Here is a 14,520-nt window from a genome sequence, read left to right as displayed (position 1 = left end):
CGAAAAAAACATCAACGAAAAAAAATATGAATAAATTAGTAATAACTTCACATTTATCAACAATCACTTTCAATGTAAATAGTTTAAGAGCTCCAATCAAAAGATACGGGGTCTGAATGAATAAGAAAACAAGACCCTATATGCTGCCTATAAAAGATTCACTTCAGATCGAAAAGACACACAGAATGAAAGTAATGGAATGGAAAAAGATATTTCATGAAAATGGAAATGGAAAAAAAAAAAAAAAAGCTGTGAGCAATACTTTGATACCAGACAACATAGATTTTAAAACAAAGGCTATAACAAGAGACAAAGAAGGACCCAGTAATCCCACTTCCTGGTATTTATCCAAAGAAACCCAAAACACTACTACAAGGGGACATGTGCATCCATATGTTCTTTGCAGCATTGTTTACAATGACCAAGATGTATTGTCCATTGGGGTGTCCATCGATGGATGAATGGATAAAGAGGAGGTAGAATATTCCCAAGGAAGGGAATGGGGTCTTGCCATCTGCAGCAGCATGGATGGACCTGGAGGGTGTTGTGCTGAGTGGAGTATGTCAGACAGAGAAAGACAGAGGCAATGTGATTCTGCTTGTATGTGGAATCAAAAGAACAAAATAAACAAACAGAAACAAACTCATAGATAGAACATTTTGATGGTTGCCAGATGGGAGGGGGTTTGAAGGGGAAGGTGAAAAAGTTGAAGGCATTAAGAAGTACAAATTATTACTCCATGAACGCCACTGAGCAGACTGGACTCCACTCATTCGCGTGCCTCGCTAGCCTTACTTTGCAACAATGTCTGACAAACCCGATATGGCTGAGATTGAAAAATTCAATAAGTAGAAATTGAAGAAGACAGGAACGCAAGAGAAAAATCCACTGCCTTCAAAAGAAACAACTGAACAGGAGAAGCAAGCAGGCGAATCATAATGAGGCACACACCGTCGATACACACTGTACACTCCACAAGCATTGCCTTCTTATTTTACTTCTTTCAGCTGTTTAACTTTGTAAGATGCAAAAAGGTTGGATCCAGTTTAAAATGACTGTGCTGCCCCTTCTTACATCAGAACTACCAACAATGAAGGCCGCACCTGCCTCTCCCATATGCCTGTCTGGCTGGCAGGAAAGGAAAAGAACTTGCATGATGGTGAAGGCAGAACCTGGGTGGGACGACAGTGAAATCCAGAGTAAACACCAAGCTGGTCCAAGGCATCCTCCAGGCTGCAAAACGCAGTTTAATCAGAGTGACACATATAGTTGTTATTCAAATGGTTTCAGTTATTAGAACGCACAGTTTTAAATACGCAAATAAAGTTTTACAAACTGAAGAAAAAAAAGTACAAATTAGTTGTTACAGAGTAATTATTGGGATGTAGGGTATAGCATAAGGAACATAGCAAAAAATATTGTAATAACTATGCTGTCAGGTGGGTGGGTACTAGATTAATTGGGGTGATAGATGAGAGAGGGGTTGGGGGCAGGGTGAAAAAGGTGAAGGAATTAAGAAGTACAAATTGGTAGTTACAGAATAGTCATGGGGATGTAAACTAAAGCACAGTGAATATAGTCAATAATGTGGTAATAACTATGTATAGTGCCAGGTGGGTTCTAGACTAATCAGGGGGATCACTTCTTAAATTATATAAATGTCTAACCACTATGCTGTACTCCTGAAGTTAATATAAAATATTGAATGTGAACTGTAACTGAAAAATTAAAAAGGAGGGAAAGATGAAGGGGAGTAAGAAGTTCAAATTTCCAAGTATAAAACAAGTAAGTCACGGGGATATAACATACAGCATGGGGAAAATAGTCAGTAACAGTTGTGACAGCATGGTACGGTGTCAGATGGTTTCTGGACTTATGGTGATCACTTCTTTAGGTGTATAAATGTTGAATAACTATTTTGTATACCTAAAACTAATGTAATATTGTATGTTAGCTATATTTTAATAAAGACCTTTTTTAAAAAAAAGTAAAAGAAACACTGAATTTACTACTTGAGAATCTAAAAATAATCTTGGACTTGTGCCATCCAACGTGGACTCTGATCTCAGACTGTAAGAGCACACTGTCAGCTTGAAAAGTACAAAAAGCAGTTATTTTCTGAACAGCTGTTTTTTCTTAATCACTTTAAAATGTTTAAAAGAAAACTGTGTTTTTTTCTTATAATTTCTTCTGTATACTTATGTCATTTTTCACTTAATGTCTCTTCCCTAAGGTTACTCCCTTTTCAGGTGATTCAAGAAACTCAGGGACAGGGAATTAGAGGACATTCCCCACTGTGCACTATTTGCCAGTATTTTGAACTCAATAAAGGGAGCATGGATCATGACTGCAAATCTCTGTTCACAGTATTAAATATCACACAATTGTAATGCAAAGCAAAAGCTCATCATAAGGGGGCAAATATCACTCAGGAAAGCCATTTTAGACAATCTTGACTGAAAAATGCCTCAAAATATTTTGCAGGTGTGTCTTGATTTATGGTAGTCAGTGAAGCAGAATAAAAATCCTCTGCAGCTCTAAATTCTAACTCCAGCTGCTCATTAATCTGTTGTTTGCTAATGGTGGAACTTCCATTTTCTTCCTTCATAAAATGAAAATAACAATACAGACCAAATGGTCTTTACAGAGCAGCTGTAGGAATTAAATAAGATGTCTGATGTAAACTCACTTTGAAAATAAGAGAGCAAATAAAATACAAATTAATTTTGTCATAAAGGTACACAAAATAGTTCTGTCATGGGGGAGAGGGCACATGTAGAGTACAGAACAAAACTAAACAGAGGCAGGCCTAGACAGGAGGGAAGGCTGGGAAGAAGCACCATCTAACAAGCAACCCTAGGACGCAGCACCTTAGGAGACCACTGGTCAGAGTGCTAGGAAAGAGGAACGAGGCGTCGGGAAGGCCAGAGCAGGGCCAAACCAGGGGCCTTCCCTTAGTTTGTTTTCATACACGTGTGAGCGAGCCCATCACATCACATCATAACCTGGGAGGACAATCAGTGAGCGACTATGGAAGTGACCCTCCTGGTCAGACAGGAGTAAGCAGTGACAAGCTAAGATATAATTTTAAAGGCTGTACAAAATGGAAATACAAATGCATTTTGAGCTGAAGGAGAAACCACTAGATGTGGGAGAGCTGACAAGCTCAGCTCTCTCAGATAAAGTGTGTGGGTCATCACTGAGAATAAAGAAGCATGAGGCTGGAACTCAAGCATAAAGGGGGAGAAGACAGAACTCCCACTATTCACAGAGTTTTTGGTCAAATAAAACATTCCACACAACCATTTGGCAAATATGTATTAAGCTTCTATTGTGTAAAAATACTACACTAAATGCATGACAAACAGGTGAACAGATAATGCTCTCTATCCTGAGAAACTTCAACCAAAATCAGTACTGTAGCAGTAGCAGCGTGAAGGATTATTAATTACTTATTAAAAGACTTTTAATAATTAAAAACCTGCTTTGAGCACCCTGGAAAAATAACTGATTCCAGATTTTGAGCAGAAAAAATACATGGAGAGTCCTGTCATAGCAGAAAACAATGAAGGAAAGACTGCCAAGTCTGCATCGAAAAAATGCAAAGGCCAAATGAAAATGTTCCCCTGGCCATAGATTAGGCAATTTGAGTATCAACAAGATACAATGGACTGAAATACATCAAAAACATTTAATTCCATGAGTCCATAATGATATTTTAAAAAAAACATCACCATTGGAGGGTGGTATGGACCAACTCATTAAAAACTGGTAAAGAAAAAGAACTGATTATTTATTTTGCCTTTCCTATAATCCAGAGTAAACAAATACTTACAAGCTTCTCTTTTCAGACAGCTTTCAGCTAATCAATGAAGAAGTAATTACAGAATCCAATCATCACCACTTTGCAACCTCTAATAAAATCATGGATCCTGATTATGATCTTCAGTGGCTGCTATCACAAGAAGAAAAACAAGACATTAGATGCCTCTTAACGGAAGTACACAAAACCAACTATGAAGTACTGTTGCCCTCACCATGCCCCCCCAAAAAAACACACAGACTGAATTTGATCAAGCCTTTAAACCTAAATACCAATTTACAGAAAATACAAGACATGAAGGAACACTAGGGAAATGAAATCAGCCAAAGTCAAACTATGGAAATAAGACACAGCAAATGGCCCAGTGTCTTCAACAAGTAGATTAGGACAGAGAGGGGTGTGGCAAAGAGGGGGAGAGACAGGGAGAGAGGAAGTAGGGTAAGAGAGGAGAAGAGAGAGAGCATAGGAGAGGAAAGGAAACAAGGAGGGGGAAGGGAAAGAAGGAAGAAGAGGGAGGGAGTGGAGGAAAGAGACTAAAAGACTTAAGAGATATCAATCAATCAATTATAATATATGTACTTATTCGGACCCTGATTAAAATAAACAATTATTAAAAATTTTTATGTGACATTTGGAGAAATTTTAATTTCCTAATAGATATCTGATTATATTAATTACTATTAAAACAATAATGGTAGTGTAGTTATTTTTCTAAGAGAATCATTTAGAGTTACAAGAGTATAGCAGGTCCTTAAATAATGTCGTTCCATTCAAAGCTGTTTCATTATAACATTGACGAGATACCATGGGAACTTAACACTTGTTTATATCAATTAGGCTATGGTAAAATTGGTTTTGTCATAGATCATTTCACTAAAAGTCACAGAACCTATCGACAACGTTAAATGAGAACTTACTGCAGACTATAATAAATACATATACCTATAATAATATGATGCCCAAAATTTACTGTTAAAAACCTTGGGGGAAGAGGGTCATGGAAAAATATAGAGCTATACATAAAATAAATTTTGCTGATAATTTGTAGCATCGAAGCGACAGGTATGTAGAGGCTTATTATTTGTGCTAGGATTTCTACTGTAGTATATATATTGAAAATTTCTTTACTAAAACTGCCTTGAATCATTTTAGGATAAGGGAGAAAATAAATAAAATTTTGAAAGAGTTGGGATTATAAAATGATTGTTTAAAAGAGTACAATATATACTACTTAAAAAGACTCATATTATGTAAATATTTCTAAATTTCTAATTTTACATTTTTAATGTTCAGAAATGTCTGGATAATGTTTTAAAATTCTGTAAATAGAATAATATCCTATATTCATTTCACAGTTTCCAGATTTATGATCATTTATTGTGAACATTTTAAGAAAAACGTGATCTCCATTGGCTCAAGTTAGTAAGAAATAGATTCCAACTTAATCATAAGACACGCATGTACTTCAGGAGACCTGCAAACTTCTGAGGTGACTGGAGGCAGGGCTCTCAGGCGAGAATTCCCGCCTGTTCTCAGGAATTTTTTTCGCTTTCCCATTCCTGAATCCTGAGATATAAACTGTTTTCTGTTCTCCATGATGAATCGTTTCCACAAAGTGATGGCCAAAACTATCAACCACCTGGGTTCAAGGAGCCAATTTTCCTGATTTCTTGACCAACTTTTCTCGGGATTCGGGTACCGACAAGTGAAAAAAATTCCCAAGAACGGGCAGGGATTCCCGCCTGGAAACCCTAACTTGAGGGGTATGTGAGTATGTGTGTGTGAATGTGTTTAAGTAAACATGTGCTTGTGTGTGTGTGTGTGTGTGTGTGTGTGTGTGTGTGTGCGTGTGCGTGTGTGTAACTATGCACACCATGCACTTATGGCCCTCATGCTTTTCTCTACGGGGAAAGATCCAGGCTTGAGTCAAAAGGGTGTATACAACCCAAGAAGAGTTAAAAACAAAACTGGTTCACTTAGAACTGCTTACTGTCAATTCTCAAACATGACATTTTTATCTCTCAGGATACAGCAGAATCACTAAAATCACACATTTCCCCCTACAAGAAGCTCTTTCACATTGCAGTTAACACATGCTCCAAGCACACTGAAGGGCTTTAGGCAGACGAAACAAACCATGGCTGTCTCTCGCGTCGCCTGTTTTCCTTGTGAGCTGCGTGTGCCCGGCATGCCCCCCACGCACGCCCTCCTGTCTGCCAGCTCATTCCTACTCCTCTTTATGGAGCTGCACTCAGCCACCACCTGCTCCAGGCACCTCCCCTCCTACTGACCGCGGTGCCCGAGGGCCCAAGCTCAGTATTAGCACCACTGTCACTGTGCGCAGGGACCTGCAGAGATCTGTCTGCTCCCCAGGAGCCTGGGAATCCCAAAGAACACGCCTGTCTTTAGTTGTTCACTGGGTAATGAGGGCCAAGCAGTGCCTCACCCAGGCAGAGATGTGGATTAGGGGCGCCACTCCTGTCCCACGGAGGGCACCTCTGAGTTGTAAGTAGTAAGTAGGTAAGCAGCTCAACTGGAGAGAGCGTTAATGATCATTAGAAGCCAGTTTCTCTGAAGCCCAAGCTGTGACCCTTCTTAATCTGTTTAAAAGCCTCCTAAGGCTCTTGCTTCACCTCCCTCCCACCTGACTCTCCCCCTCCGCTTCCATCCTACTTCTGTTCTCACCAACAATCCCATCACTAGAAAAAATGCTCTTCCCCTTTGTTTTCTCTTCTTTCTGGATTTTTATTTCCACTCACCTTAATATCCACTAAACCAAAGAAGGGCAGAGCACTTTACACGTTATCCCATAATACAGGTCTGAAGTGTACTTTTAATACACCGTAATGTTTTTTATGATACGACATAATATTTATACAATAGCATATTGTATACAATGTAATACTTTAATGGTAGGTGAAGATTTATATTTGTGGTTTGTTGTTTAATTTTAAAGGGGATATATACAATTTCACCAACTCGCTTTTGAAATAAGCCTTTTACTGGGGTAAGATAGGAGAAAGGTCTCCCAACCCTGTCTGAAATAGTAAACATCACACTATGCTTATAAAAACTGCCACTGGCTTATAAAGTGATGGTACTCTTGTGAGGATTAACTATGCAAAAACCTTAGCGCATAGGGCATGGCGCGTAAGAGCACTCAATATATTCTATCTGCTGTTATTAACCCTAGCAGTAGTTAGATTACAAGGGAAATGGCTTCCAGTGTTAATAATTGAAATTTCAGGGCAGTTCACTAGGAGTAAGTGGGCTCCCTTAGAGCGAGATGGCTCTTACTCTTCTCTGAACTCCCCAGCCCCACCAGGGCCCTGCACACACAGGCTGCTCAGGAAACATTTTCAGGATGAAGGGAGCCACAGCCTACCAAAAAACAAGAGCCCTGCACATCTTCTTTGAAAGGAGCAAAGACAAAATGAGCTTTGCCCTGGATAATAAAAAGGCAAGCAATATTTTAATCCAGTTCACTTACACTCTGGAATAACTCTAGTTGTGTCTGAAAGACAAACTGATCAAAAATAAATGCTCTCAGGTTCCAAAGGAACCGAGAGATGGTTTGTTTGCGTGTGGCCTTTGGGCATGCCCCTGTATCTCCTCACCACCTCTGGACAGGCCCCTACACCCCTAAGTCTCCTCACCACCTTTTATTAGAGCACCCTTCCCTCTGGCACCACTTCACCCCACCCAAAGCCTGATAAACCATTTTCTGACTTACCCTTTTAACAACATCTGCAGGGCTGGAATAGAAACCTCAGGGAAATAAGGAAAAGAGAGTTAATGGGTTATAATGAATTCATCTGAATACCAAGATATCCAGAACCCATCCTCTGATCGCTTCTCGGCCTTTTGGCTAAGATCAAGTGCAGAACCCATCGTCTGGAAATTCGGAGGTTAAATGAAAGTAAAATGATACACAACAAAAAAATCCCATATTTCTGTACTGCAAATCAACATACATTCCCTCTCTCATCTTAGTTATAATTAGGAAAAACAAGGAATAAAACATCGTTACAGGAAATGCAAGATGAGAGCAAACCAGTTAGATTGGATCACTCAGTAATTACAAAATATTTTAGTTTATACACAGTTTCTTGGATTAACTGCTCATCTTTGTCAGAAATAAATGATTCGCTTTTGCAAATACTTTCACATCCTGGAATGAAAAGTAGGGGCTTTTTAAATTCATGTCAGACAGTAAAGGACATTAACATTATCTTAATTGTTTTCCTTCCCATGTGATAATTCTTCAATATACTTAAATGTGTACATTTGCAATTCTGAATCTTTTATATATTTTAATGTGTGTATCTATGGGTAAAATTTGGCAAATCAATAACATTAGACTTGGCTAGTTTGCAGTTTAACTCACCGCATAGCTCGCTATCTAGCTACCAGTAATTAAACCTAGCTAGTTTGCAGTTAGATCTGCCCCAACATTCAACTGTTTTCTCTTTTTGTTTCTCCCCTCACTGATTAACTAAAGAACTCTGTTTTGTTCCCTTCCAGGCTACACCCATACCTCATTAGTCCATTTAATTAACAGAATCCTAACCTGAAAAGAGCAATTCCTTAAGCCTCAGGTGCCCAGACACTGAAATCCAATTTACAACTTCTCCTGGCAGTTTTTCTGGTGAGCATAGTCCCCAGGCCACAGTGGCTGAGACAAGTCCGGAGATAACATCCTCTTCAAACAGACCAGATACCAGGGAGGATGTCAGCCCTCAGACCTGCCTGACTGACTCCCCCTTTCCTTTGTTCTTCTTCTTCTGTACCTATAAAACATTCTGCCCAGTCTAGGAACGGGGAGGCGGCCTTTGGACAGGAGTCCGCCATCCTCCCAGATGCCGGCTTTCGGAATAAATCTGCTTTTCTTTCCACCAACCATGTCTCTCGATTTTTAACTTGTGCAAGCGGAAGGCTGTCGGACCTTAGCATGGTATCATCTATATTTTAAAGCATTTCAGATTATAAATGTCATACCATTTACTGTAAACTGTGCTATGTGCCAACCACCCTGCAATTAAGTGTTAATTATCCTCATTTGATAAATTAAGAAACTGAGGTTCACAGAAGGTAAAATTTATACAAGGACACAATGTCCCCAAATCTGACCTAAAGCAGAAGCACTTTTTATCACACTATGCTGCTTTCCACTTGACCTTCGACCTTCGACCTTCTGTGCTTTCTTCATTAGCATACACTTCCTGCTAATCATCATCACAGCTGGTAGAATAACTACCTTGTTTAAAAAGAACATGTAACTCCCCTATATCATAAGTCCAAGCCTTTGGTTACTCAGGCTACATTTTGGGACCTTTTAGGGTGCACCTCAGAAGATTAACAAGAATTTAAATTGCTCAGAATTAAAAGTTCTACAGGTGTTCACTGAAACTATTTCACAGCCGAGATTATGTAAAGTCTACTTCAAAAATCTTCTAGATTAAAATTACTACAGCTATATTCTTTGAGGCAAAACTTAAGGCCCTTGAGACCAGTTTTTCTACTTCCCACGACGGAGACTCATAGAGAACCTGAGACTGTGCCTTGAACCCAACTCCATGCAGGGTGGGTACGCTTCACCTCTGTCTTGCCCCTGTCAGCACACAGCCTACCACTCTCACCACAATGGTACTCAGCAAACATAAAAGACTGGTACTTTCTTTCTTCTCATCATTTACTTACAAGACAACTGTTCATTTGAAACAAAAGGAAATGAACTACATCTAATTAGCAATATAGAAAAGCTGACTGTGGGCCCACACTGCTGCCCCATCTTTACCCAAAACTAAAAAGTTCTCAGACAGGACCATAATCTGCAGGCTACGGAGTCTATTCACTGGGCACTGAACTAGAGCTAACAGCAGACTACGGGGGGGCTCCTCTGAGAAGAGGAGATGGCAGGTGGGGGCAAGGGGTGCAAGGGAGACTCTCCTGAACACCCATTTGGACTTTCTGTATTTTAGATTAGATGACTCATCACCTACTCAAAAAATAAATATGGAAATAAGGCAAAAAGTCAGTAACAGCAAGATTCTCAGGGAACTGCAAGCCGAGTGCCTAGAGAAGAGCTATACCTGCAGAGCACTGACAGCCAGTGGCCAGCAGCCAGCAGCACAGCACGGCCCACAAGCAGACACTGAGCCTCCCACGGCCTCCTCCAGACCAGTGCTTCTCGCCAGCTGCGCTGAGAGCTGCCCTCCTAGTCACCGTTCTACTCTCCTTGTCCACCACGAACCGCTGCTTTTGTAAATGTGATTCAAACTGAATTACTAGGGAAATGATCAGATACATGAATGTCAAAGGCATGTCAACTTGCTATAGAAGCTTCTAACGTGACTGTCATCTTCTGCACTTGTCTTGTCACAGACCAGTAACAATTAGCTCGAGGACCACACTGGTGGGCAGACTACACCTATGGGCACTGACTGAAACAGGGAACTATAAAAAAATTCACTCTGGGGGAGGCTCAGTTGGTTCAAGCACAAGCTCTGAGCAACAGGGTTGCCAGTTCGATTCCCACATGGGCCAGTGAGCTGCGCCTCCACACCTACACTGCAGACAACAACATGAGCTGAGCTGCAGCTGAGGTGTGTGTGTGGGGGGGGGAGACAGACGGCTCAGCTGGTTAGCGGGCGTGCTCTTAATAACGTTGCCGGTTCGACTCCCGCATGGAATGGTGCTGATGGGTCCTGGGAAAAACACACTGTTCCCCAATAAAGTCCTGGAAATACACACTGTTCCCCATCCTAAATAAATAGATAGATAGATAGATAGATAGATAGATAGATAGATAGATAGATAGATAAATAAATAAATAAATTCACTCTGATTTCTGTACAACAAACACTGCTCCTGAGCAGCCCAATTACCTTCTGTTTTTTTTCAAATACCATAACTTATGCATTGTACTTCCCTCTTTGGTTTGGTAGCAATAAAGCTTTAAAAACCTGCAGCCTTCCTCTAAGAAAGGATGTATAGAATTGTGGTGTGTAGTTAGCCTCCTAGCTTCATCATGCCTGGTTTCACATTAGAATTCTGACTCTCATTTTTAATGTCACAATTTACCCACCCGTTTGACTTCCACTGTATTTTACCTTTCTATATTCATCGGGTTCCTTTAAATATAATATTACATTATTAAAAAGTATCATCTAAAATGTTACTTTAACAGTGACCTTAGCGAATTTTACAATGAGTAAAAAAATTAATTAGAAAGTCTTACACAACATTACTGTAGTCCCAAACAAAAACAAAACAAAAACTTACTTTAGGAATGTGCCATACAGCATAAGAGACAAAAAAAGAAACCAAAATTGGTAGGACCTGCCAACAGGACAAGCAGGAAACTTGGTACTGCCCGTAAAAGAGGCAGCCGGGTCATTATAAAGAAAGAACAAAGCCAAAGGTATCACACTCCCTGATTTCAATACCACAAAGCTATAATAATCGTTACAATATGGTATTGGCAGAAACACAGACACACAGACCAAAAGAACAAAACTGAGAACCCAGAAATAAATCCACATATATAAGGACAATTAATTTTCGACAAAAGAATCAAAAATACAAAATGGAGAAAGAAAAGTCTCTTCAATAAATGGTGTTGAGAAAACTGGACAGCCACATTCAAAAGACTGGAACAAGACTGCTACGTATCTGACACCACACACAAAAAGTTAACTCAAAATGGATTAAAGGCTTGAATATAAGACCTGAAAAAATAAAATACATAGAAGAAAATATAGGTACTAAACTTATGGACCTTGTGGTCTCAGAGGGGTTTTTGTGAACTTGACCCCAAAAGCAAGGGAAGTAAAAGCAAAAATAAATGAATGGGACTACATCAAACTAAAAAGCTTGAGCACAGTGAAAGAAACCATCAACAAAACAAAAGGGCAACCAACCAAATGGGAGAGGATATTTGCAAATGATACTTCCAATAAGGGGCTATTATCTAAAATATACAGAAGGTGCCAAAAATATGTATACACATTTTAAGATGGAAATAAACTGTACTACAATTGTATTATACAATATACACTGATAACAAAAGATGAATGCAAGTCATGTGTATACATTTTCTTGGCACCCCTGGTATACAGAATGCATACAATTCAACAACAAAAACCAATCTGACTGAAAAAAATGGGCAGAAGACCTGAACACTTTTCCAAGAAAGACATACAAAGGGCCAACAGATATATGAAAAAGTGCTCAACTTCACTAGCTATAAGGGAAATGCAAATCAAAACCACAATGAGATACTACCTCACACCTGTTAGAATGGCTATCATCAACAAGACAAATAATAACAAGTGGTGAAGAGGCTGTGGAGAAAAAGGAACCCTCATGCATTGTTGATGGGAATGCAGACTGGAGCAGCCGCTATGGAAAACAGTATGGAGGTTCCTCAAAATTAAGAACAGAGCTACCATGTGAGGTCAGACAATTAAGATCGCAAACTAATCCTAGAAAAAGTGTTACATACCTCATTGCTGAATATCACTATGGTCACCTTCGAAGTACTCCCCTTGGGAAGCTATGCACCGAGGCCAGTGTCTAGTTTACCCTTCAAAGCAATTTTGGAACTCTTTTTCTGGAATGGCCATCAGAGCTGCCGTCGTATTACCCTTGATGTCCTGAATGTCATCAAAATGTCTTCCTTTCAATATTTCCTTTATCTTTGTGTAAAGAGAGAAGTCCCTGGGGGCCAGATCAGGTGAGTAGGGAGCGAGTTCCAATACAGTTATTTATTTACTGGCTAAAAACTCCCTCACAGACAGTGCCGTGTGAGCTGGTGCATTGTCGTGATGCAAGAGCCATCAATTGTTGGTGAGAAGTTCAGGTTGTCTGACTTTTTCACGCAGCCTTTTGAGCACTTCCAAATAGTAAACCTGGTTAACTGTTTGTCCAGTTGGTACAAATTCATAATGAAAATCCCTCTCATATCAAAAAAGATTAGCAACATCGTTGCAACAAGTTCACGAACTTAATAGTCAGACCTCATATGATCCAGGAACTCCTCTTCTGGGTAGCTACCCAAAATACTTGAAAACACTTATTTGTAAAGATATACAAGGTGTGATCAAAAAATACAGTGAATGTTTAAATTTAAAAATTTTATTACAGTAAAAGACATATTGCCATTAATCCCCCTCAAGATAATCCCCCTCGCTTCGAATACACTTTTCCCATCCTTCTTGCCACTTTCTGAAGCAGTCCTGGAAGTCCTCTTTCGTGAGTGTCTTTAGTTGCACTGCCATGGCTGCTCTGATGTCCTGAATCGATTCAAATGTTTTCCTTTCATGGTCATTTTGACTTTGGGGAAGAGCCAGAAGTCGCATGGTATCAGATGCAGTGAGTAAGGTGGATGAGGACACACTGTAATGTTGTTATTTGACAGAAATCGCCGTACTAGAATGATGTGTGACACGGAGCGCTGTCATGATGGAGGATGATATAAAGACACTCACAAAAGAGGACTTCCAGGACTGCTTCAGAAAGTGGCAAGAAGGATGGGAAAAGTGTATTCGAAGAGAGGGGGATTATCTTGAGGGGGATTAAAGGCAATGAGTCTTTTACTGTATTACATTTTTTAAAATTTAAACATTCACTGTATCTTTCGATCACACCTCCTATGTAGCCCTATGTTCATTGCAGCATTATTCACAAAAACCAAAATATGGAAACAAAGTGGTCTTCAATAGATGACTGGAGAAAGAAGAGGTGGTACCTATACATAATGGAATACTACTAAGCCGTAAAAAATATGAAATACTGCCATTTGCAACAACATGGATGGATCTTGAGAGTATTATGCTAAGTGAAATACGGTGGAAAAGGACAAGAACCGTATGATTTCACTCAGATGTGGGATATAAAAAACAAAAAGCAACAAATGAATCAACAAAACAAACTCTTAGACATAGACAACAGTATGGTGGTTACCAGAAGGAAAGGCGGGTGGGGGGAGGAAGAAGAGATTAAAGGGGGTCAAATACATGGTGATAGAAGAAGTCTGGATTTGGGGTGGTGAATGCACAATAGAGTATATAGATATCATATTATAAAATTGTACATCTGAAATTTATGTAATGTTATTAACCAATGTTATCCTAATAAATTTAATTTTAAAAAGGGAAAATGAACACTGAAGGGTCACAAAGGGATAGACTTTCTTAAATAAGAAATTAAAAATTATACAGTAATTCTGCCTAAATTATTCTGGCTAGTTTGCAGTCAGATCTAAGATAAGGGAAAAGCAAAAGAAAGACGTGTGTCTGACAGGGCTCACTTGCCAGAAGTTGATTAGCAAGAAGCATCTAATATGCTGAAAAGTGACAGCTTTTACATGTTGTCAGAGTGCCAGTATCAGAGCTGCAAATTCTCAGGAAGTCCTCAGCACTGACTGAAGTTGCTGGGACTGGGTTTGGTGCTCAGAGGCTCACTCTAACGCACGATGTGAGCCGAGGGGACATCTCACTTCCCTGGGCATCTATAAACACACCCTTGGGGACTCATGATTTCACAGTGATGCTATGCCTGGTGATTCCTTAGTTTCAAAATGGTTCCCAAACCTCTGCTTTCCTTCTCAACAACTGCTCCATTATCAGATCCTTTGGCCTAAACTTTTCCATTCATTATACAATTACTAGGCACGCATCATACATTTAAACCAT

General features: G+C 39.6%; 1 protein-coding gene and 1 pseudogene across 2 annotated transcripts in view; one reads left to right on the top strand and one right to left on the bottom strand.

The window, feature by feature from the left end:
- Positions 1 to 14,520, bottom strand: part of GMDS (GDP-mannose 4,6-dehydratase) — a 649,419-nt gene that overhangs the window by 616,356 nt on the left and 18,543 nt on the right. The gene's annotated exons all lie outside the window — the stretch shown is intronic.
- LOC141572415 (thymosin beta-4-like) lies at positions 805 to 939 on the top strand (annotated as a pseudogene).

The sequence above is a fragment of the Rhinolophus sinicus genome, chromosome 14, assembly GCF_057876585.1.
Source record: "Rhinolophus sinicus isolate RSI-liver-muscle chromosome 14, RSI-T2T, whole genome shotgun sequence".
Taxonomy (NCBI): domain Eukaryota; kingdom Metazoa; phylum Chordata; class Mammalia; order Chiroptera; family Rhinolophidae; genus Rhinolophus; species Rhinolophus sinicus.
Note: the sequence above shows the minus strand (reverse complement) of the source record. Positions and strands in the feature narration are given on the sequence as shown.